We start from the raw sequence: 24,379 nt of genomic DNA on the forward strand, positions 1-24,379 counted from the left end.
GCTCTGCCCCTCAGCAGGCCGCTGGGCCTGCTCTGTGGGTGGTCACAGTTCCCTCTACCTTGCCAGCGCAGGGGGAGGGGGCGGCTCTGCCTCTCAGCAGGCCGCTGCTCCTCTTCTGCCAGTGGGTCGCAGGCCCGCCTACCTTGCAGGAGTGATTGGAAGCTCTGTCCCGCCGGGGCCACTGGGCCTTTTCTGTTGGTGGTCACAGTTCCGCCTACCTGGCAGGCGCGGGGGGTGGGGGGCGGCTCTGCCTCTCAGCAGGCCGGTGCTCCTCTTCTTCCGGTGGGTTGCAGGCCCGCCTACCTTGCAGGATAATGCTGTTTAAAAAAAAAAAAAGAGTCAATTATGCTACAGAGTTTGGAGGTTGTGTATAAAATTTAGTCCAACAAGCAATTTTTAAAATTAAGTACAGAAAACAACAAACAATGTCCTCCTGAGACTATATATAGAGAGTAGTAAAACAGAAACAATAATAAAATTGATGAGAAAATATTATATATCCTTGTAGCTAACAAAACTAGCAACAATTTTAGGTTGAAACCAAAAGCAGATTGTGCAGTCTGTCAGGCCTATCAGAAACCACTCAGGACCAAAATCATGAGAATAATGACATTGCCAATGATACAATATATTAGACTCCCAGGCTTTTCATAATACACAATATACTGTTTAAAAATCCTATAATTGCAATGATAAATATAATGCAAACCCTTTTCACAGTGCTTTACAGAATGTAAGTACAGCTCTAATTTTCATGATGGGAAGCACCTGTTTTGAGCACCTAATTTCACTACACATGTGATATTTTATCTAATTCAGAAATTAATTATTCTGATTATTTAATCTAAGAAGCAAATCAGGAGATATTGTGATGCAAATCTTCCATGGTAGACATAGAGATGTACCACCCAGATCTTACCTCCAGGAAGAACTTGCTACCCAACTACAAGGAAGGCAGTCAGGAGGCAACCTTCTTTTTTCCACTCCTTTAGGCCAGCCTCAACTACAAGGGCCTGCTGAATTCAAGGCCTCAGCCTCCCCAAGGCAGCCTGTCCTCAGTGACTGAGTGGAAGAGGGTATACAGCTATTTCACCTGGAGGCGAGATGTTCTTCAAAGCTTTCTGTTAGGTTGGCTGAGAGTTTATGAAGCCTGCATTACAGATAGACTTCTTCTTCCTCCCTAATCCTACTTCTGCTTTATGCCCTTCAGAAGTATTGATGCTCTATAAATATTCTGCATCTAAAACTCCATCTCAGCTGTACTTCCAGAAAATACAGTGTGAGACACGGACTGACCTGTTTTATGTCCTTCCTAACAGGACATAGCAGGTCATGTCTAATGCAGATGTTAAACCCTACACTAGAGAGGGCAGTTCCTGAAGTATTGAAGGGTTTTAATATACTAGAATTGCACTTTAAGACAATACCCATCACACAGATATCAAAAAGAGCATATCTGGAATTGGTCAAATATAGCTTTCTGAATTTTATACAAGCTTACAGAGTGAGATGAAGTAAATAATTCCTAATTCCACAAAATAGTATACATAAAATATTCTTTTGAGTTTCTGAACACATAAGGATATTTCAATCTCTCAGTAAATAATTTCCAGGTTACAGTCCCTGCCTGCAGTCAACGCTGAAGATGTAAAGATAAATGTCAGGTACTGCAAGGAAGAAATGAATACTCAGATATGTAAAAAGACTAAAAATCTTATGTGTGACCAGTGTGTGTTAGCTAAAACTGAACAGTAGAAAAATATAAAGGAGGATTTCATGTCCCCTAAGGCTTCAATTTTCTGTGTTCAAGAATATAGCTAAAGAGCACTACCCAGCAGAAGTCAAAAAAGATAGCAAGAACAATATATGGCACCATCTCTGCAGATTACTAAAACCAGACTTTCTTTTTTTCTTCAATTTGCACAATTCTTTTTTCCCACAGAGCTTGTTCTCCTCAAACAGAAGCACATTATAAACTAATCATTTAAATAAGTCACTCTGAAGTCTTGCTGACACAGAAGAGGATCTGTGTACATTTTCAAACTGTTCTTTTTTATTTATGAGAGGGACAAGATAATGGGCCAGCATTGTGTCTTAACAAAGAATTCTAAATCCATTCATGGGCATAGAAAATTTGGATGCCAGATCCAGATGAGACATGAGAGTGTTTGGGGAAATCTGTAGATAGACAAAAGATTTTGAATATACAGCCTACTATCCAGGACTACCTACATAAATTGTGAAACAACTACAAAATGGAAAACTGTAGAATACCCTTGTTTACAAATTGCTAAGAATTTCAAGATGGCAGCAGCAGAGCACTAAAGAGTCCTTCTTGTCTGGGGCCACATGTGACTACACAGGGTTCAAGGGTGTGGATGGCCTGCCTCTATACTTCCCACTCAGCAATGGAAAAGGCAAGTTTAGTTATCAACACACACAGTAACTGACACAAAATGGTCATTCCATCAATATTTGCTAAATGAATAGATACGTACTCTGACATATTGCCTATCATTTATACTTTACCTATTATACCCAATATACTTGAGAAAGGGGTCCCTTTAGATGGTATCATGAGCTTAAGAATGCCTGAATTTTTAATAATTCTTTAGATAATTCTGGTGGCTTTCCAGTTCACTTAGTTCCAGTATGTTCTGTCCTGGATTTGATTTTCTCCTCTTTCCCATCAGTGTGATGTACCAATCTCCAAATATATCATACAATTTCTTATATAAATATAAAGACATATAATATATGCAAAATGTATGCAAATAAAATATATGTGAAATTTATATGACTATCACAAATATTTTGATAGACTTATAAAAACATATACATTATAAAATAGAAAAACCAACAACTTTAGAATTAGGATAATACAGATGAAAATATAAGACCAAAAAAAGTAATATGTAAGAAAGTAATTCATAAGATCCCATACAGCAAATAAACTAATACAAATATTTGACTCTGAGTTTAAAAAATATAAGCATAAGTAAGAAAGACATGATTAGCTAAAAAATCCATTTTTTTGCAGAAATAAAGTTGTAACAAATACTATTGAATAAATAGAACTTGTAGTTTCACTTACAAGCAACATGTGATTTGGTTTGGTTTGGTTTTTTTTGTAAGGCAGGTTTTTCCTTCCTCTGAACAGAATTTGGAATGAGTTTCATTAATTTTGAAACACTAACAGGTGGTAAAAGGCCTCACATTGTTGTAATTAATTAACCATTGGGAAGATATTAGCTTATCAGGAAGGACTGAACATAAACTTTGAACTTTTTTCCCCACAAATTCATTCATCTCTTTAACAAAAGTTCATTAATCATAAAAGGAATTAAACTAGTGGCTTAGGCATAGGGTGAAAAGGATAGAAATGTAATTGCAAGTGAAGGGAAGGTTAATGTGGATGATGGAGAAAAATCTGGGGATACAAGCCTCATCAACTTAGTCTCTGAAGTGCTGGCCTGTACTGCTAACAAGGAGCATCTTTGTAAGTTTTGTCTTGCACTATAAGACCTTTGAAGGCTGTTTGATATATACACTTAGATTATGAAGCTAATATAATGATATATCTATTCAACAGAACAACTGCCTGTGTTATATCTGTCTCATCTATTTTCCAAATTTCTGCCCTCTCTTGAACACAATCTAAACCCTGTGAATTTAGGAGTTGCAAATTTGCTCATATCTTATCTTTGAAGTGTAGAATGACACCTTGTTCTAAAATAAATGCTCAGTAAGTATTTCTTCAGATATTGGTGAATTGATTGAATGAATGACTATACCATCTTCCTCGGGCTCAGAATTCAGTATAACACATTTAAATTGTAGTTATAGCTGCAGTTCCTTTTTAATAATATTGATTTCCGTAACCGCTACTATACCTAGGACTTTGGGGATTATTTTCTCTTGGCTACTCAAACTTAAAACTTGTATAGGTCATCAATATAACTGTCAATGCATATTTTTAAAAGGGCTTTGTGTATTTTCGTAAGAAATCCCTCCTTGCAAAAATCTCTCTTTTTGATTATAATCTGCAGATTGAATTATTTTTTTTACATCCATGGTCTCTAAATTTATTCAAATGACATACAAGTTTGGGATGTTAGCCTAAAATATAAAAGATAATGTACATTAGTATATATTCACAGTTTTTAAACATTTTCTGAGCATAGAAGCTCTTCATCAAAAAATCTTCCTTGGGAAACTCCTGTCTGCATTTTAAGAGTTTCTCCCTAACAAGTATAAGGAGCAGATTGTAGCCTCTCATTTCTTACTCTTATTTCCTCTTTATTTTCCTCTTCCTTTCCTCCTACTCTCCTAGACCTGGATGTGCCTCCAGGAAAATTCAGTGTTTCCAAGAATTAAAAACCACTATAATATGCAAGTTTTAATAGTTGCTACATAGTCCTTCCCTCCCTCTCAGTAGTACCCACTATGAGGATTGAACCAAAGGCATTTTACCACTGAGGTACATCTCCACCCCTTTTTTTTTTTTTTTTTTTGAGACAGAGTCTTGCTAAGTTACCCAGGCTGGCCTTGAACTTGTGGTCCTCCTGCCTCAGCCTTCCAGATTGCTGGGATCACAAACATGCACTATCACACTGGGCTAGAAGCCCCTTTTAATGAGTAGGTTTCATCAATATATTCTGCATTGTTATCCTGTCAAGTATGTGCTATGAAAACATAACATGTTCTAACTCAACCATTGTTGCAGCTAGAGATATGTGGAAAACTAATTTCAGACTTTGAAAGGTAGCAATTTGACACAGCACACTAAACAACGGGATGGCCATTCAGGGCCTGAGTTTTCAAGATGTCCTTTTGCTGCCGTGTTTGACATAAGGACAATCATTGCTTCTCCTCATCTTGGCTGACTCATCAATGAAGTGGCACACAATTATGCTGACTCATGTCATCTCCCTTTGTTAAGGTCCTAGCACTGATAATGCACTATACTATGTAAGAAAACAGTGAAAAATATTCTAAGAAATACGTAAAAATAAGAATATTTGAGGGTAAATAATAATTTGAAGATTATATGTTTCAGGGCTTCATGAATGTACGTGAAAAAAAGACATTGGTTCATCTAGGTAATATTTCACAATGAAAATAAAAATAATTTTATAGTGTAAATGTTGACTATTATATGCAATGGAGGTGCACAAAGTAGCTTGAAACAGTTATCATTTTACTATCAATTGAAGAGAGTGTCAACTTCAGAGAATTGGGTGGGAGTTATGTGTGCGTGGTAATTGGGATGTGTAATAAAATTCTAACCAGACAAGTTTGTACTGCTTTCAGAACCTTAAAAAGAATGAGATGTTTTAATCTATTGAAAGTAGGAAAACAAAGTTCTTCAGGTTTTGCCTACTGAAATGTGAAGATAATAGAAAAAAATGTCTATCATTATAAAAGGATATTGCTTGAACCACAATAGTCCCCATTTATCTTCAAGGACTTTCCAAGACTGTTAGTGAATGCTTAAAACTACAAACACTAGTGAACCTTTATGTCTTTTTTCACACATACATACCTTTGATGAAGGTCTGTATTTATAAACTAGGTACAGTTAAAGATTAATAATAATGACTAATAAAGTAGAATAGTCATAATAATATACTGGAATAAAATTGATGACATCACTGCTATTGCACTTTGAGGCCATTATTTAATTAAGTAAGGGTTGCTTGCATTCAAGCACTGAAATACTACAACAATGAATCTGATAACCAATAAGGCTACTAATGGACAGGTAGTACACATGGTGTGGATAGGTTGGACAAAGGGATGTTTCACATCTCATGCAGGATGGAGTAGGATGTCTCTAGATTTCACTATGCTACTTAGAATGGCATGCAATTTTAGACTTATTAATTGTTTATTTACAGAATGTTCAAGTTAATATTTTGGGTTGAATATTGGTAGCTGAAACTACAGATAAGGAGATTACTGTACTGGTAAATGAGTCCCTTAATTCTCTACTTGAGAATGAATAGCTATCTCAATTACAACAGAAAATACTAATAAAAACAAAACAAAACAAAAACAACAACAACAACAAAAAATACTAAAATGGCCATTCTTTCTCCTTTAAGGTAATTACAGCCCATAAGCAAAAGTTCAGTGTCTTGTTCTTCTTAGTCGTACAAAGAACAATCTTAGATTGATGGCTGAATTTTCTCAGAGAAGAACCTGAACTTCATGGAAGGTCATTTCTTTTACTTCAGAATGTTTTTCTTACATTCCAGTCCCTTTGCATTTTTATCAATTCTCCTTCTGAGTGGCTCAAATAATTTCACCAAATGATCTTGCCAGATGAGGTAAGTCAATCATCTTTGGGAAATTCATTAAATTGGAAGCCACTCGGGTACCATTTGCTCAACTGAAGTACTATTCACGCAGGCTCAAGGAGTTAATGTGCTTACTAAAGTGCTCACAAAATAGCTTATTTGCCTAGAATAATCTCTCCCCCAAACTCATTAATACCTTTAACGTGCTTGCAAAGCAAGTATATTAATAAAACGATTTGAATTCTGATCCCCTGGATAAATTACAGATTGTTCAAGGTGACATTTTATTACTTTAAGGGCTAGATCTGAAAAGACACTGATGGTAAGGCAAAACTAAAAAGAGGTGGAAAGCAAGAAAGTGGGACTGAAGTCTTGACCTAGGTCAACTTAGTGTATACGTCGACTATTATAAGCAAGGATGAGGATGTAAAGGTGACTAAGACAGTGTTCTCCCATGAAGTCTTCATAAGAAGTGGGGAAATACTTTAACTTGGGGTGGCAGGTCAGTTTCCTTCTTCATGAAATGGAAAAAATATGATATATCCTCACAAGTTATTATAATAAAGAATGTAGGTACTAGCTAGAATCAGATATTTCTGAACTTGAACCCATATTTTATGTATATATTGGTTCAGTCTGACCATGGGCAATTAAATAACACCTAAGTTTGAGTTTCCTTATCTTCAAAACTATTTATAGCATTACTTAGTTGAACCGATTGTGTGGATTAGATGTGCTAGTACACAAAGTTCTTAATACTGTGCCTTAGATACAAGAACCTACCTAAGTATTACAGAAAATTACATAGAAATATGAACCAATTTTGCATACATATATATACATGCATAAGTGTTTATGTATATGTATACAGATATGTATACATTACCTGTCAGTCATAATGAATTGCTATTATTCTTCTAACACATGACAAATTGTCAATGGGAATCATCTGAACTTACTAATAATACATATCAAAAGATAAAAATGTTATTCAAAATTAAATATTAGTAATATGGAAAAAAGAGCTATGGTATTAAAAGGATATCAGTTAATTTAGTTATGTACCTCAGTTATTTTTAAAACCCTATGAATCGGGATCAATATAAAAAATCACCAACCATTTCTCTTCCAAGGTTTACACATGAGCTTCAATCATTTATAAGATAATTACAATTAAATTCCTCCATAAAACAATAAAATACTTGTTACTGGGTCAATAATGAGCAGTATTCTGATATACAAATGGAAGAGAAATCATTTTTTAGGGTAAATAAAACCTACACGATCCCCAATGAGCCCTAATTTCCCAGATCCTGGAATCCACAACTTTATCTAATTTTCTCCCCTTCACTGTGGTATAAACATTATACCTTGCCAACAAAATAGAGCAAAGGTAAAGGGATTTGGTCAATATAGTTAAGAAAGTCCTATGTCAGTTGATTTTTAATTAATCCAAAGGGAAAACATCTAAAGTAGGCATGAATTAAGCAGCTGGAAACTCTCACATTTGAACTAGGCTCCCATTGGGTCAGAGACTGCATAGTTGGGTTTGAAGAATCCAGCTGCCACCTGAGAGGACCTGTGGAAAGGGCCATGTGACAAGGAACAGGATACAGTCTCTAGGAGCTAGAGCAGTCCTAGCCAAAGGCCAAAGAAAAAAAGGGCCGGCCTTTAGCCTTAACAACCACAAGGTAATGAATCCCGTGTACAACTAACAAAAGGGATTAGAGATCTTTTCTTGGTTGAGCCTCTGATGACACTGCTACCCCAGCCAACACCTGCACCACAGTGCTGCAAGACCCTGAAGTAGAGAACCAAACTAAACTACTCCTGGACATCTGAATATCAGAAACTGTGAGAGAACAAATGCGTGTTGTCTTCAGCCACTCTTTTTGGTTTTTATTATACAACGTAGAAAACAAATACACTCCTCTTAACAGAAATTTTTGAATTCAAATTATAGAAAGATAACACAATGTAATCATAAATGGTGGTGTTCTTTTGTGCATGTGAGCATTTGCTTCCTGTTGGAGGTGCAAGTCTTTCCAGTATGAGACGGTGGATAAACTGAGATGGGAGACTCTCTCTGAAATTTCCTAAGCAGAGAAATTATCCAATTGAGATAAGGCTATGGAATATTGAAGTGTTTTATGTCTACCATGCTCAAGAACTTTATCATTGGGAAAAGTTGCTATTAGGTTTGGTACGAGTATCCTTTAGTAAGTTTAAATTTTTTATTAATCACTCAGTATTAACAAAAAGAGGGACAAATGAGGGGAGAAAGAGAAATTTAGGTACATCTAAAAAGTATGTTAGGAATTATATCCAGTGACATTACTATAAAAGGAAAATCAGATGTCTGTGGGCATTATGATTAGGTAATTGGAAAGAAAAGATAGAAAGTGCTTGGGGACATCACAGCCTTTTGCAGGCTGATGGAAATGGAGTAGAAGTTGGTACAATGAAAAGGGAAAAAAAAATGCTCTCATAGGTGTGTGGTAACTAAAGAGGCATAGCTAGAGTGTTAGATGAATCCGGGGGCCTAACTTCCAGGGTACAACTTTGGGCCACTTTTAAGTCTATAGGACACATGGAAATAGGAGTGCTCTTCTTATAATTAATATGTTAAAAATTTAACCATTTGTATTAAGTATATACAATTGATTGTTTAGAGTTGAAGGGAGTTCAAGGGTCCTGGAGTCTAATGCATTCTTTCGCTAGTGAGAAACCTAAGGAACAAAGCTGGGAGATGACTTCTCTATTGTCACTCATCAAGTTATTATGAGAGCTAAGCATGGAGCAAAGTACTCAGATTCTCAGTTAAACATTCTGTGAGCCTTTGTTTAAAGCTTATTAAACAGATGTGAACTGGTAAACAGGAATAGGAATAGGTACTTTAAGCAAGATCTAGTCCAATAGTGGAATGCTCTCTTATAGAATGGGAAAACTGAAAGCTTAAGAAGTTACATAACAGAAGTCCCATCCCCAGCTATAAAACAAAGAGTTTGCCAGATGTGTCAGATGGAATGTGGGCCTCTCTTTTATTTTTCCATTCTACCCCATTCTGATCTCTCTCCCCACACCAACCTCCACAGGAATGCTTATTTGGAATACTACTGATTTCTCCTGCTTTTTCTGTGAACCTCCTATGCCGCTGTAATGCCCTTTAGCTCATCTTCTTTCCTTTACCCCACAAAACAGAATTGACCAGCCTTCTGCTGTGGTCCTTCTGAACTTTTTGTCAAGTCATGGCTTTCTCATTTCTGATAAATTCATTCTAAAGCATGAAAGGATTACCATTGTACCTCTTAGAGACATGAACATTTTAAAAACAATCATAAACTTTTCATATCTCCACTTCCTGAAATAATTTCCAATATTAGACATTTTACATGCATGGGAAAGTGTTTCAGGAGAAGGCATTTGAAGCTTTTGGATAACACCATAAAACCACTTAGAAATTTAGACAGACCTACTTGCTAGGAAGTTACTTCAAAATATAAACCAGAAGTAAACTGAATAGATTGCAATAAAATCCTTTAAAAAAATCAAATGTCTTATAAGTCAGAGGGGCAGATACTTTTTAGACCTTTTTATTTTCAATGTAGAACCTGACCTGAATCTAAAGTTTCTAGGCTTGCAGTGGAAAAATCCCAGGGTATGTGTTGTTTAAACTGTTTTGTTGGTCCCCCACTATTTTTAATGATATTTTTTTCCTTACCTGAACAACCCAGAGGCTGAGCAAATGCAACCCAAATCCTGTGGTTCTTTTTAAACTCAGCTCGATTCTCACCTCTCTCTCTCTCTGCTTCTTCCCACCCCCCACTCAGTTGCCATGTTCAACAACACTTCAAAGGTGTGGCTGGCTTCATTTCTGTGCTTAGATTCTGTTTAAAGAAGAAGCTAAATTGGAATCAGTTTATCACCCTTGGCTAGGATTTTAACGAAATTTAAAACCAGAGAGAACCCCCAGCCACATCTAAAATGATACTGAGTATATCAGCTGGGTACTTGATCTTCAAAGGAAGCCATATCCTTGGATGAAGCTCTCTGTCACTGCTAGCATTGCATCTTAAGCCTTCTGACTCACGACTTCATGGATACCCAGGGCACTTTTGGTATCTTTATTTTATTTTTTCTTTAAAAAAGGAAGAAATAAGTGAAGTATGTTTTATGCATTTTTCTTTCCATGATGATGCTTTATTCAAATTAAAGAAGATGAAGAAAATTGCTACAATTAATCTTCTCTAATGTATTTAAAACTGGGTCAACAGAGTTAGAACTGATAGCATAAACACTAACCACCAAACAATCTTAAGGGGAAGAGAAAGCACAAACTACCACAGAGCTCCTTCACCTAATTGGCTGTGGTATGAAAGATGTAGTCAGTTGAAAGCAGAATCGTTATCTTTAAGCAGTATAAGTCCCTTTCCATATCTTCTTACTTTTATCTCTACTTTCAAGCTTTATATAACATACACTTACATTTAGCAAATGCCTTTATATGCTTTATAATCAGTGGCTTGAATATACTATTTTACCCTCTGGAAGGATCATGATGTATTTGAAAGGACTTTCCACGTGGGAAGAATATTAAATGATAGATAAATTTTCCCCATAGGGTAGGAATGGTAAACTCCAGTAAAGATGGTAGCATGAGGAAAGGCAAGATGAGATGAAATAGCCTGGCATATTTATGAAACTGGATGTTTTTCAAAATAGTATGTAGGACAGAGGCAGAAGTGACCCACCAAGAGATGAGATAAAGGATCAAGGGAAGGATCTAATTACTTCAGATTGGCTGAGTGGGTGTAAGAAATGACTACTAGTAAGGTCAACATATGGAAAAGCGAGACCCAAGGACCATCAGTTCTAACTCTGCTGACCCAATTTTAAATACATTTGACTGTGTAATAGGCCAGAAAGCAAAGCAGCTAAAGGAATAGTGAACACCAAAGCCAGGAGAGACTCAAAAAATGAATCGAGTTGAAGCCGGCGATGGTAGGATGTAAGAATATGGTGAACAATGATATCAGTACTTAGGGATATGAGAAAGAGAAATAAAGTACTAAATAGGTGCTATTTTAAGAAATTAGACTTGGAAACACAGAAATTGAATTAGGGTGATTCATTTGGAGCCAAACAAATGAAAGATGGGAAAGTTCCTCAAATGTGCATTTGCTAGATTATATGATTTATGGAAAGACATTGTGAATCCTGAAGACACATAGATAGCTCCTCTGTTCCTGTGTATCTTTGGGATCTTGGGTAGTTACTCACACCTCTGCAAGGTATAAAATGAATAATAATACAACCTACTCTGTAGAATATTGTGATTTTATTTAAACTGAAGTAAACATCTGGCACAATTTTTGGAACAAATTGGGCATATGATAAGTTTTAATATTTTTTCTCTTTCTAGCAAGTCTACTTGAGCCATGTTTGCATTCTGCAGATTTTTAAAAAAGAGTAAAACAAGATCCAAGATGATGGGCAGAAATATATAAATACCACAACAACAAAAAAAGGAGCCAGGGACTGAATTGAATATAAGGCCAATTATGGTCAAACATGAGAGAGTATAGCATCTTTAATCCCTAGGAGATGTAAAAGAGACATGAGCAGAGAAACTATTTCTTGATAATTAGGGCCTATAGTTCTTGTAGGCTAATAAATCTTTAAAAATGTTTATATTAACTTACCCTCCTATTTTTATGATGTGGTACAATTTGACAAAAAATTTAGTCAATGATTTCAACCACTAAGATATTGCACTAAAATGCCTTACAATGCAGATTGCAGAGTTTAATCTGTAAATTAATTAATCGAACAATTTTATATCAATGTCACAAATTAAATCTAACTTCATTGATTTGTGTTCCCATTATGTGTGAATTTGTGATGTGAGATGCTGTAAAAAAAAAAAAAAGGAATGTCTATAATCTACCCTATTCCCTCAAAGATCCCACAGTTTAGAAACTTGCTCCCACTCATGTGAATTTTTATCTTCACAAACCCATAGGATATAGTAACTTTATGCACCACTGTGGATCATGGTGCATAAAAGGTACAGTTAATAAACAGGGATGGAGTGTCCTACTACTTTATATCATTTCTTCAACCAGTCATTGTTCTTTCCCACTGGAAGTTTATTCTGTCTTGAAATATATGAAGTGTCAAAAATGAGACGGAATGTTGATTTCCAGAATCAATTACTTATTTTCAGTGTAAAATAGTATTTTACTAGGCCCCAAATAGCATAGTATCAAGAAAATCTTGCTGCAGAACAACATACAGCCTTTGAGGATAGGTATTATTTCTTGCTCTGGTTTCTTAAGAACAGGGATAGACTTCCCAAGGTAGGTTGATAAACTTTTCCAGTAATCCTTCTCCAAGGCTAATAGGCAGAGTGATAAACCTCTCTCTCCTCAGTAAATGTATATTTCTCCATTTGGCAAAAATCCTGGACTTCTTATTTTTACTCTCTCATTTCCTATTTCCAAATCAATGTCTAATGATGCTATTTCTTAAGTGTTTCTTGAATCCATTTGCCTTCTATCTGTACCCTCTCTGACCTATGTCAGTCCCTTATTTATCAAGCAAAGCAAACTTTCTTCCCTCTGTCCTGCTTTATTGGCAAAATGATCATTCAAACAAGAAACCCTGACATGGATCTCATTTGCTAAATGGTTTCAGTGGAGCCTTATTGCCCACAAGATAAAATTCAAGTCTTTGTTTAGAATAAAATGTCTTTTAAAACTGACCCTTGCCTGTATTTTGCCCTTTGCTCATGGCCTCTTCCTGCTTCATACTTTAACTGTAACAATAAAAAACTGAAGGTCCCCTGCCATTTCCCTCTACTCTGGTTGAAAGTTCTGCTTGAAATATCATCTCCCTATCGCCCACTTTTTCACTTCCCCATCTCCTACTCATACGTGAAAGATAAGCTCATGTGACATTTCTTCCAGGAAGCATCTCTGAAAACCCTCTGTGAGGCAGAGTCAGATCCTATACTTCTGAGCTTGGATAACTCTCTGTGTATCCTTTTAAAACAACACTTATTATTGAATTTACCTGTAAGGCTAACAGCTCTTAAGAAAATAAAAAATGCCTTTAGGATTCATGTCATTTACTTCAATTGTGCCTGAAACACAATCATCAATGAAGATTTTATTAAATATATAAATTTTACCTTTTTATCTAAAATGTGTGCAACAGACCCACATATTTAGTTGTCATTTCTCTATGAGTGCTACTCCTCTCTGCTGTGTTTTACTAGATAAATCTAACATATCTAACTCAGATACATGTGTTTTTAAAAATTTGATGTTAGCTTACTAAGCTTTACAGATTTGGTCATTTATAATTATTCTGTTTTCTTATCCTTAATTATTAATATGGTTTATTAGGGAACTTAACCTCAGAGTTTTCAGAGATTTTTCTGTAGCCTGTGGAGAGAGACTCAACAAACATCATTCAGAATCTAAGTTAATTATAGTCCCTGTTGTAATTACAAACACACTATGCATTTTATTAACTCCTTCAAAGAATATTAACTATATGAAAAAAGTAGAACTTGTTTTTGTAATAATTACGCCAATGTATTCTTGCTCAATATGTCTGCCCAACTCTGGCCTCTAATGGCTAAAATCTTTGCTTCAAAATCTTCAGGAACCTCATACTAGCTGCTTTGCTATTGATTTAGCTCTCTTGAAATTGTTGCTGAACATGAACTTAAATGCAAAAGCATATGAATAAATTCATAGTATAAAACTTTCTTAATTTCAACGATGTATTGGCTTTCTAAGCTCAGTGTGTAGCCTGTACCAATTATTTCTTATATCCCTAGCAGACCTTTTATGGAGCACAGAAAGATGGGAAGTAAGAATAAATATTGGCTAATAGTTTTTAGATTTTTTGTACACCACAATTTTTATCATATAAATAAATATAAAGGAAACTTCATTTGAAATGCAATGGTCTGTCTTCTCCAGCAACTTAACCAAAATATATTAAGGCAACTGATACTTGTGGTTAAATCTCATGGGAAATACCTTGAATGACAGAATAAGTAACTGAACCTTTTTAAGAGTAAGCACAGAGAGAGAGACTTGTTGGAGAATTCTCCTAATACTGCTTTCTTACACACAGAATGAAGCATGTTTAAAAGTATTCTTGTTTTACCAATCATTGTTCTAGGAAAAAAGCATAAAAAACTATGACTCCAGTCATTTAGGTAAGTAGAATTTTTTAAAATCTATTTCTTCCATATTAAGGATTGTCCTTTTATTGAAGATGACCATACACAACAAAAGTCCCATTAACTTTTTAGGCAACAATAATTTATTTCAATTTAAAGTTGACTTGTATGGCCTCAGTTTTTAATCCAATCTTTCCTGTGGTAAAAAATCATTGGGATATTCTGCCAGTTATTTAGTATTTTCCAAGTGTTCCCTCTCTCAGAAATGGTTAATCCAGTGTAACAGGAGGTTTTCTTGTTAGATGTTCAACGAAAGGGAAGAAAAAAAAACAAGAAAAAAAAATAAACAAGAACGTAGTTAGTTGTTAAATTCTCAGGGAGACAGTGATTTTATCCTTAACCCTGTGGCCTTCATCTGTAGACCTAATTATAATCAACTCAGGAAAACATAACTCCCAAGCCTCATAACAATGCACATTTCAATATTAGCTTCAGTGAAGAGAGAAGGACAACAAGGTAAATGCAAGCAGAATATAAGATTGAAAGGAGGGAAGTCAAGAATTCTAGCCAGATTGTGCATTAGAAGAACAAATATGTTTTCTAGAAACCATATAATTCATGTAGAATTCTGATGGATAAAAAAATAGAATAAATAATCCCTACTGATGACAATGACAGCTATTAGATGGCTTGCTTAGTTGAAGGGCTGTGATCAGGGATTTGGCATGCCATGTTCCTCTGCTGCATAGTTATGGGTTGCTGATGTTTCTTTGGCTAACACTGGAAGCATAATGGGAAAATTCTGAAGATAATAGCTGCCCACTGTATTATTTATGGTTACTTACCATATATTTCAATTCAGTAGTCATATGCCTCTTGTACTCAAGCAAAGGACCTGAAATTCCAAACGGACAACTAAAACCAAACAGATAAACACAAGTTGGAATGTGTATTATGCTTGCTTTTATATGGGTTGACATACATGAGTGAAAAAATTGGGGGCTGACCTTTAGTTTTCATGCCTATGGGTTTAAGTGATACACATTACTCTGTTGGTCATCCTTGCCATTTATTACAGAAATTTTTTTTCTATACTAAAAAATTAGAAAATAGTGATCCCTTGTAATCTACTAACCAGTGGTAACCTTTTCAAAACTGTTTTTGAAATATAGCATATAAATGGGAAAAAAACCTTATGAAACATAAGCAGGTTTCCTATCCCTAGATGACTGAGAAATAAAACGTAGTATTGTCTTATAGATGGACATGCATACCCTACTGGTACATTGGAAAGTGGCTGCCTGCAGTGCCACAGCCCTGCACTGGGACTGGCCTGAGGACAGTAGAAAAGTGAACTTCTTCCTACTGGCAGGAATTTGAGCCATGCCTTTGGAAGTTCATTTTTCACAGGAAGAGAGGTAGGCAGAGGCAAAGATCTGTACTGACTTGTAAAATGTATGAGAGAGTTCAGCTGAATGGATAGGGACTTGGAAAGAACACAATTAGAAAGGTATGTGGATAGACCTTGCTAAAGAGCATGGAGTATGAACATGTTTGTGACCTGTAAATTTCACCAAAGACATTCTTCTATACATTAGAATTTTCATAATCAAGGCAATTAGTTCTTTGGAGTGGGGCAGAATCAATTTCCTTCCCCATATATTGTTGTCTTTCACCAATTAGCTTGTAAAAGAAAGCAGCCACCAATGTAATTGCACAATGCCCCAGGGTATTTGTAATACTTACAACATGGAAAAGGCAGGTCTTCCACTTTTTTGGAATAGACATTCATTCTGTATACAGATTTGCCTTCCCAATACTTATTTCACCCATGGACCTACAAAATGTTCTATCCCATCATAATTTTTCCCAGAAGCATTACTTCTATCTAAGAAACTCACTTCTCAGCAAATAAATTGTGGCTACAGAGCTATGGTCATGGATCTCATTGATCTCATTCTGTCTGTCCCCTATCTCAGGAAGAACCTGGAAGAATAGGATGGTGGAATTATGTTTGAAGACTCATATGCAGTGATAACTAGGTGGTAAAACCTTGCTGGGCTTGGACAATGTTGACAGGAGATTGTATGGTCTCTAAATCAGAGTCCAGAGTATGCTATTACATTTCTCATAATTAGTATATATGGATCTGGGAAACAAGGAGTAGAAATATAATTGATCCTATCATTATCCTGCCAACTACTAGAATTTCTTTGCCTTTTGTCTCAATATTTAAATGACCTTAGAAAAAATAAAATTCCCCATAGGGAACACACAATGTCTCCATTAAACTCAAACTTGAAATTTTAAATGGCTATTCTATTATTATACATTCTTGATCTTGCATTTTACTACATTCCCAGATTGTGCAAGGTCATCATAGGTCATACCAGAGGTATTCAAGGGCATATTATTTCCATTGACTTTCCCCTAAATCTATTCCATTATTGCCACATGTTTAAATTATTTGCAAATTTTAAAGAAATTTATATCATTTTAAGAAATATGTATTCTTTGCATTTTCTGATGCATTTTAATTCAAATGATTTAAATTTTTTTTAGAGAGAGAGAGAGAGAGAGAGAGAGAGAGAATTTTAATGTTCATTTTTCAGTTTTCGGCGGACACAACATCTTTGTTTGTATGTGGTGCTGAGGATCGAACCCGGGCCGCACGCATGCCAGGCGAGCACGCTACCACTTGAGCCACATCCCCAGCCCCTGATTTTTAAAATTTTAATTTCACTTTTGTATACTTCTAAATTCTGTTTTAGTTATCATTGCTTAATGCACTATTTAGGATGGATAGGCAAGTAACAAAAAACTTTTAATTTTTATTTGTCTGTATAAGTCTTATTTTACCTTTATTATTGAAATATTTTACACAAAGAATAGGATGAAATGTTGTTACTAATTTTCTCCAACTGTTTGAAGGAAAATAGTAATGCCCTCATCTTCTGGCTTTATATTTTCTATTGACAAGCTAGCTATTAATATAAATATTGGTTTAAGGAGGTTATATATCTCTTTTTTTTGCTCTCCTTTACACATATTATTTTAGGTTTTTAAACTTTATTTTAAAATACTTATAGAGTTGTTTTAAATTGCAAAAATATTATGGAATGGTTTTAAACACACACACACACACACACACACACACGTCCTTACCTTCCTTGGTTTCCTCCTATTTAAATGGCCAGACATTGCCATTAAACTAGGAATCTTGCAATAATTTCCAACATATACAAAAGAATTGAATATCTAACTTTCTCTGCAAATACAATAAATTAAACCTTGAAAAGGTTTTGGTAATATGAAAGAACTATTCTTAAAAATTCCTTAGCTAACTGGACATTACTCTAAACTCAATTGTCAGCAAAAATCAGAACAAATGCTTAACATGAAATATCAAAACTATTCCAAATAAAATTAGAATATGAAAAGAATGTCTATTATTTCCCCAATTTGCCACAAGATTCAACTTCCAAGATTAGTCAGTGAGAACATTAATAGCTATAAGAAATATAACTTTAGAAAATGCAGAAAAATGTTAGTGTCTTCAAACAGTACATTTTTCTCCTAAATAATACCAATGACAAACTATTAAAATCAGTAAGGAGGGTGACTAGATGTAAACACCAATATAAATACTACTTCTTAGCATAGGAGTACGTTCATATAAACCAATCCACTTTCATGTAGAGAAATAATCAAGTTTTCAAAAGTGTCAGTCTTCCCAAATTATTCTAAAAATGCTACCACAGACCCATAAAAATATTAGCAATATTTCCTGTGATTCTTGAAAATTAAATTCTAAAATTGAATTCTAAAATTCACATGTACATTCACATGTATAATTACACAAAATGATCAAGGACATCCTGAAAAATAACAAAGAGCTTTCCCTTGCCTTGGTAGACATTAAAACCCCTTATGAAGTTATTGTAGATATTTAAAATTGGACTACTGATTTCTCCCCAGTGGTCTCCTGCTTCAAGATCATACCACAATTCACCCAAGTGATTGATCAAATACTTTTGGAGCTATTATTAACTTATTGTATCCATTATCAAACACAAAATGTCAAAGTCTGCCATTGTCCCCTAGGAGTGAATTATGAATTTTAAGATTTACATCCCTTTTATAACTCCTACCATAGTCTGACCAATACTACTTGTGGTCTAGTTTATCTAGCCTGCCTGGCTCAACAGCCTCCTGTTGGTTTCTGTATTTCCAGTGTCTTCATACAACAGCCAGAATGAACCTTTTGCTGTATGCCAGATCATGTCTGTCACCACTCAAAATGCTTCAATCACTTTCCACCACACTTGGAATAACACAAAAGCCTTTACCTTGATCACAGAAGTAGTGCATAATGTGACTTTTGACCCTCTCTCCAACCCTGTCTGCTTTGCTTTACTTCTTGATCATTCGGCTGCAGCCATATTGGCTTTCTTTCTCCCTCTTAAAAATAACAGATACTGCTCTTGCTCAGGGCTTTTGATCTAGTTTCTGTCTTCACAGACTGCTTTTCCAATATGTATTCACCACATTTCCTTCCCTGACTATGTACAGTTCCATTTTTAAGCATCGCTTCTGCAAAGAAGCTTTCTCTTAACACTGCATCTGAGACTGAACACCTCCCACCATGAAATTCATTGTTCTGCTTTACAAAATTTTTCACAAGTTCTCAATCAATAACTGATGGCAATTTATATATAGATTCCACAGCTTCCTCACTCTATGGCGAGGAAGTAAGAAAACTTCAAGAAATGAGTTTGACACTTCTTCCCCAAAGTATCTCCAAGGGAATCAATCCCCGTCATCAACAGCTTGGTAGCAGATATTTGGTCTCTCTTCTACTGCTCTACTGGTCTTTTCTTCATCTTCTGGATAAATATAAGCATGGGAAGCCTGATATGAAGGTATGTGTGATCTAAGACTAAGATAAACAGGCAAAAATTTAAATCTAGCAAATTTGTCATCTATGAGAGTATTGATGAACTGATGCATGAGTGATGAAAAAGAAAATATTTGTCCCAGAGTCAAAAAATTGAAGAAGATATCTCTATAAATAAATACTATAGACATTAAAAAGATAATACAGTATATAAGAAACTTTACAGCAATAATTTGTCATAATACATACAGTGGACAATTTACTAGAAAAATAAACTGATGAATAGTAATACAGGAAGAAATATAAATCTTAATAGTTCTGTACAAGTTCAAGTGATTGAGTACAGAAATAAAAACCTTTCCCAAATCTACCTTAAGTACAATCAGTTTCAGCAAGAAATTTTACATGTACTTTTAAAAATATTTACAACTGTTTTAGAAAATACAAAATACATTTCCAATGTACTATCTTTTTAAAAATTTATTTATTTGTTTTAATTAGGTGTATTGACAGCAGAATGCATTTTTATTCATTCTACACAATCGCAGCACAACTTTTCATTTCTCTGGTTGTATACAATGTAGCATTGCACCATATGTGCAGTCATACATGCACCTAGGCTAGTGATGTCCGTCTCATTCTACCATCTTTCCTGCCCCCAGGACCCCTGTCCTCATCTCTCCCCACTTTGCCCAATCATAGTTCCTCTATCCCCGCTGCATTTTGAATCAGCATCCACTTACCAGAGAAAACATTCAGCCTTTGGTTTCTGGGGGATTGGCTTACTTCACTTAGCATGATATTCTCCAACTCCATCCATTTACCTGCAAATGCCATGATTTTATTCTCTTTTAATGCTGAGTAACATTCCAATTTATGTGTGTGTGTGTGTGTGTGTCACATTTTCTTTATCCATTCATCTATTGAAAGGCATCTAGGTTGGTTCCACAGTTTAGCAAGTGTGAATTGTGCTGCTATAAACATTGATGTGGCTGTGTCCCTGTGTATGCTCTTTTTAAGTCCTTTAGGTATAGACCAAGGAGTGGGATAACTCGGTCAAATGGTGGTTACATTCACAGTTTTCCAAGGAATCTCCATACTGCTTTCCATATTGGCTGCACCAATTTGCTGTCCCATCAGCAATGTATGAGTGGACCTTTTCACCCACACCCTCGCCAACATTCATTATTGTCTGTATTCTTGATAACTGCCATTCTGACTGGCATGAGATAAAATTTTAGAGTAGTTTTGATTTGCATTTCTCTAATTACCAGAGATGCTGAATTTTTATGCCGCAGTCCGGCTGCAGCAAAATAACCGGTGGGTGACGAACAACTTGTGTAGATTGATACAGCAGGAGTGGGAGCCACTTTATTGTAGGACAGGAGGGGTATATATACATTACACACAGCTTATCTTAATTAACATAAACTAGATATAGCAGTCAACCAATAAGGAATCTCCACACTTAATGGCTCGCTGGCGTTACTTCACAAACTACTCCCTCTGGCAAAATGCCAGGCGCCATTCTGACTTGTTTACAGACCCTAACACACACACACACACACACACACACACATATATATATATATATATATATATATATATATATATANGGAGCTTAACAGACCCTTCTCAATCAATCAACAAATATATATATATATATTTGTTGATTGATTGAGAAGTGTCTGTTCAGCTCCTTAGCCCATTTATTGATTGGGTTGTTTGTTTTTTTGGTGTTAAGTATTTTGAGTTCTTTATATATCCTGGAGATTAGTGCTCTATCTGATGTGCATGTGGCAAAAATTTGCTCCCATAATGTAGGCTCTCTCTTCACCTCATTGATTGTTTCTTTTGCTGAGAAGTTTTTTAGTTTGAATCCATCCCATTTATTAATTCTTGATTTTATTTCTTGAGCTTTGGGAAGTTGGGGCCTAATCTGATGTGAAGACCTGCTTTGGACCCACTTTTTCCTCTATTAGGCACAGCTTCTCTGGTATAATTTTTAGGTCCTTGATTGACTTTGAGTTGAGTTTTGTGTATGGTGAGAGATAAGGGCATAATCTGATTTTGTTACATATGGATTTCCAGTTCTCCAAGCACCATTTGTTGAAAAGGCTATCTTTTCTCTACTGTAAGTGTTTGGCACCTTTGTTTACTATGAGATAACTGTATTTATATGGGTTTATCTTTGTGTCTTCTATTCTGTACCATTGGTCTACATGTTTATTTGGTGCTGATACCATACTGTTTTTGTTACTATAGCTTTGCAGTATAGTTTAAGGTCTGGTATTGTGATGTCATCTATTTCACTCTTCTTGCTAAGGATTGCTTTGTCTCTTCTGACTCTCTTATTTTTCCAAATGAATTTCATGGTTGCTTTTTCTATAAGGAATTGTGTTGAGAGTTTTAATTGTAATTGCAGTGAATCTGTATAGTGCTTTAGGTAGTATGGCCATTTTCACAATATTAATTTTGCCTATCCAAGAGCATGGGAAATCTTTCCATTTTCTAAGGTCTTCTTCACTTTCTTTCTTTAGTGTTCTATAGTTTTCATTGCAGAGTTCTTTCACCTCTTCTGTTGATTCCCAAGTATTTTATTTTTTGAGGCTATTGTGAATGGGATAGTTTTCATAATTTCTCTTTTAGAGGATTCATCACTGATGTATAGAAATGCATTGAATTTATGGGTACTGATTTTATATTTTGCTATTTTGTTGAATTCATTTATTATTTGTAGACATTTTCTGGTAGAATTTTTCAGATTCTCTAAGTATAGAATCATGTTGTTGGCAAATAGTGATAGTTTGAGTGCTTCTTTTCCTATTCATATCCCTTTAATTTCTTTCCACTGACTAATTGCTGTGAGTAGAGTTTCAAGGACTGTGTTGAATAGAAGTGATGAAAGAGGGCATCCCTGTTTTGTTCCAGTTTTTAGAGGGAATGCTTCCAATTGTTCTCTATTTAGAATGGTGTTGGCCTTGGGTTTAGGATAGATAGCTTTTACAATTTTGAGATATATTCCTACTATCCCTAGTTTTTGTAGTGTTCTGAACATGAAAGGGTGCTGTATTTTGTCAAATGCTTTTTCTGCATCAATTGATATAATCATATTATTCTTATCTTTAATTCAATTAATATGATTCATTATATTTATTGATTTTCATACATTGAACCAACCTTGCATCCCTGGAATGAACCCCACTTGATTATGGTGCACTATTTTTTTTTAAATATGTTTGGTATGCGATTTGCCAGAATCTTATTGAGAATTTTTGCATCAATCTTCATCAGGGATATTGGTCTAAAAATTTATTTCCTTGATGTGTCTCTGCCGGGTTTTGGTATCAGGATGATACTGGCTTCATAGAATGGAATAATTTGAGTATTAGTATTAATTATTTTTTTGTAGTTGTTGTAGAACTAAACTGTGAATCTTTCTGGTCCTGGGCTTTTTGGTTGGTAGGCTTTTGATGACATCTTCAGTTTCCCTGCTTGAAATCCATCTGTTTAAATTGTGTATGTTCTCTTGACTTAGTGTTGATTGATTGATCATATGCCTCTAGAAATTTGTCAGTCTTTGAAGTTTTCTATTTTACTGGAGTATAAATTTTCAAAATAGTATCTAATTGTCTTCTGTATTTCAACAGTGTCTGTCTTGATATTTCCTTTTTCATCACAAATTTTAGTAATTTGAGTTCCCTCTTTCTTTTTCTTTCTTTTTCTTTTTTTACGGTGTCTAAGGGTTTGTCAAACTTATTTGTTTTTTCAAAGAACCAGCTTTTGGTTATGTAATTTTTAATTATTTCTTTTGTTTCAATTTAATTGGTTTCTGCCCTGATTTTAATTATTTTCTGTCTTCTACTAGTTTGGTGTTGGTTTGTTCTTCCTGCTTTGAGATGAATGTTAGGTCATTTATTTGTTGACTTTTTCTTCTTTTAATGAATTAGCTCAATGCAGTGAAGTTTCCTCTTAGCACTGCCTTCATAGTGCCCCATAGATTTTGATAAGTTGTATCGGAGTTTTCATATTTTTATCTCCTCCCTGAAATCTTCTGTTATCCATGTGTCATTCAATAGCATATTGTTTAGTCTCTAGGTGTTAGAGTAGCTTCTCTTTTTAATTTATCATTGATTTACAATTTCATTTCATTATGGTCAGATAGAATGCAGGGTAGTATCTCTCTTTGTTCGTATTTACTAAGACTTGCTTTGTGGTAACATATGCTTTATTTTGGAGAAGAATCCATGTGCTGCTGAGAAGAAAGCATATTTTGTTTGTCTATGGATGGAATATTCTATATATGTCTGTTAAGACAAAATTACTGATTGTATTATTGAGTTCTATAGTTTCTTTGTTTAGTTTTTTTTTTTTTTTGTAAGATATGTCCACTGGTGAGAGAGGTGTATTAAAGCCACCCAGTATTATTGTGTTGTGGTCTATTTGGTTCTTGTAGTTGAGAAGGGTTTGTTTGTTATACCTAGTTGCCCCATTGTTTGGGACATAGATATTTATGTCTTGTTGATTTATGAATCCCTTAAGCAGTATGAAATGTTCTTTATCCTTTTTCACTAGCTTCGGTTTGAAGTCCACTTTATCTGATATGAGAATGGAACCCTCCTCTTGTTTATGTTGTCCATGTGAGTGGTACATTTTTTCCCTACCCCTTCACCTTCAGTCTGTGGATGTCTTTTCCTATGAGATGAGTCTCTTGAAGGAAGCATATTGTTGGGTCTTCTTTTTTCAAAAAATCCAATCTGTCAGTTTATGTCTTTTAGTTGAATAGTTGATGAGCCATTCACATCCTGGGTTATTACTGAAATATGACTTGTATTCCCTGATTTCCCTGATATCATGGTTAATTGGAGGATTTTAACTTGACTGTTTTCTCCTTTTATTGACCTTTCTTTTAGTGTAGTTCCTCCCTTTGCTGATTTTCATTGCTGTTTTTTTTTTTTTTTTTTTTTTTTTTTTTTTTTT

This window comes from Marmota marmota, unplaced genomic scaffold (genome assembly GCF_001458135.2).
Source record: "Marmota marmota marmota unplaced genomic scaffold, marMar, whole genome shotgun sequence".
Taxonomy (NCBI): domain Eukaryota; kingdom Metazoa; phylum Chordata; class Mammalia; order Rodentia; family Sciuridae; genus Marmota; species Marmota marmota.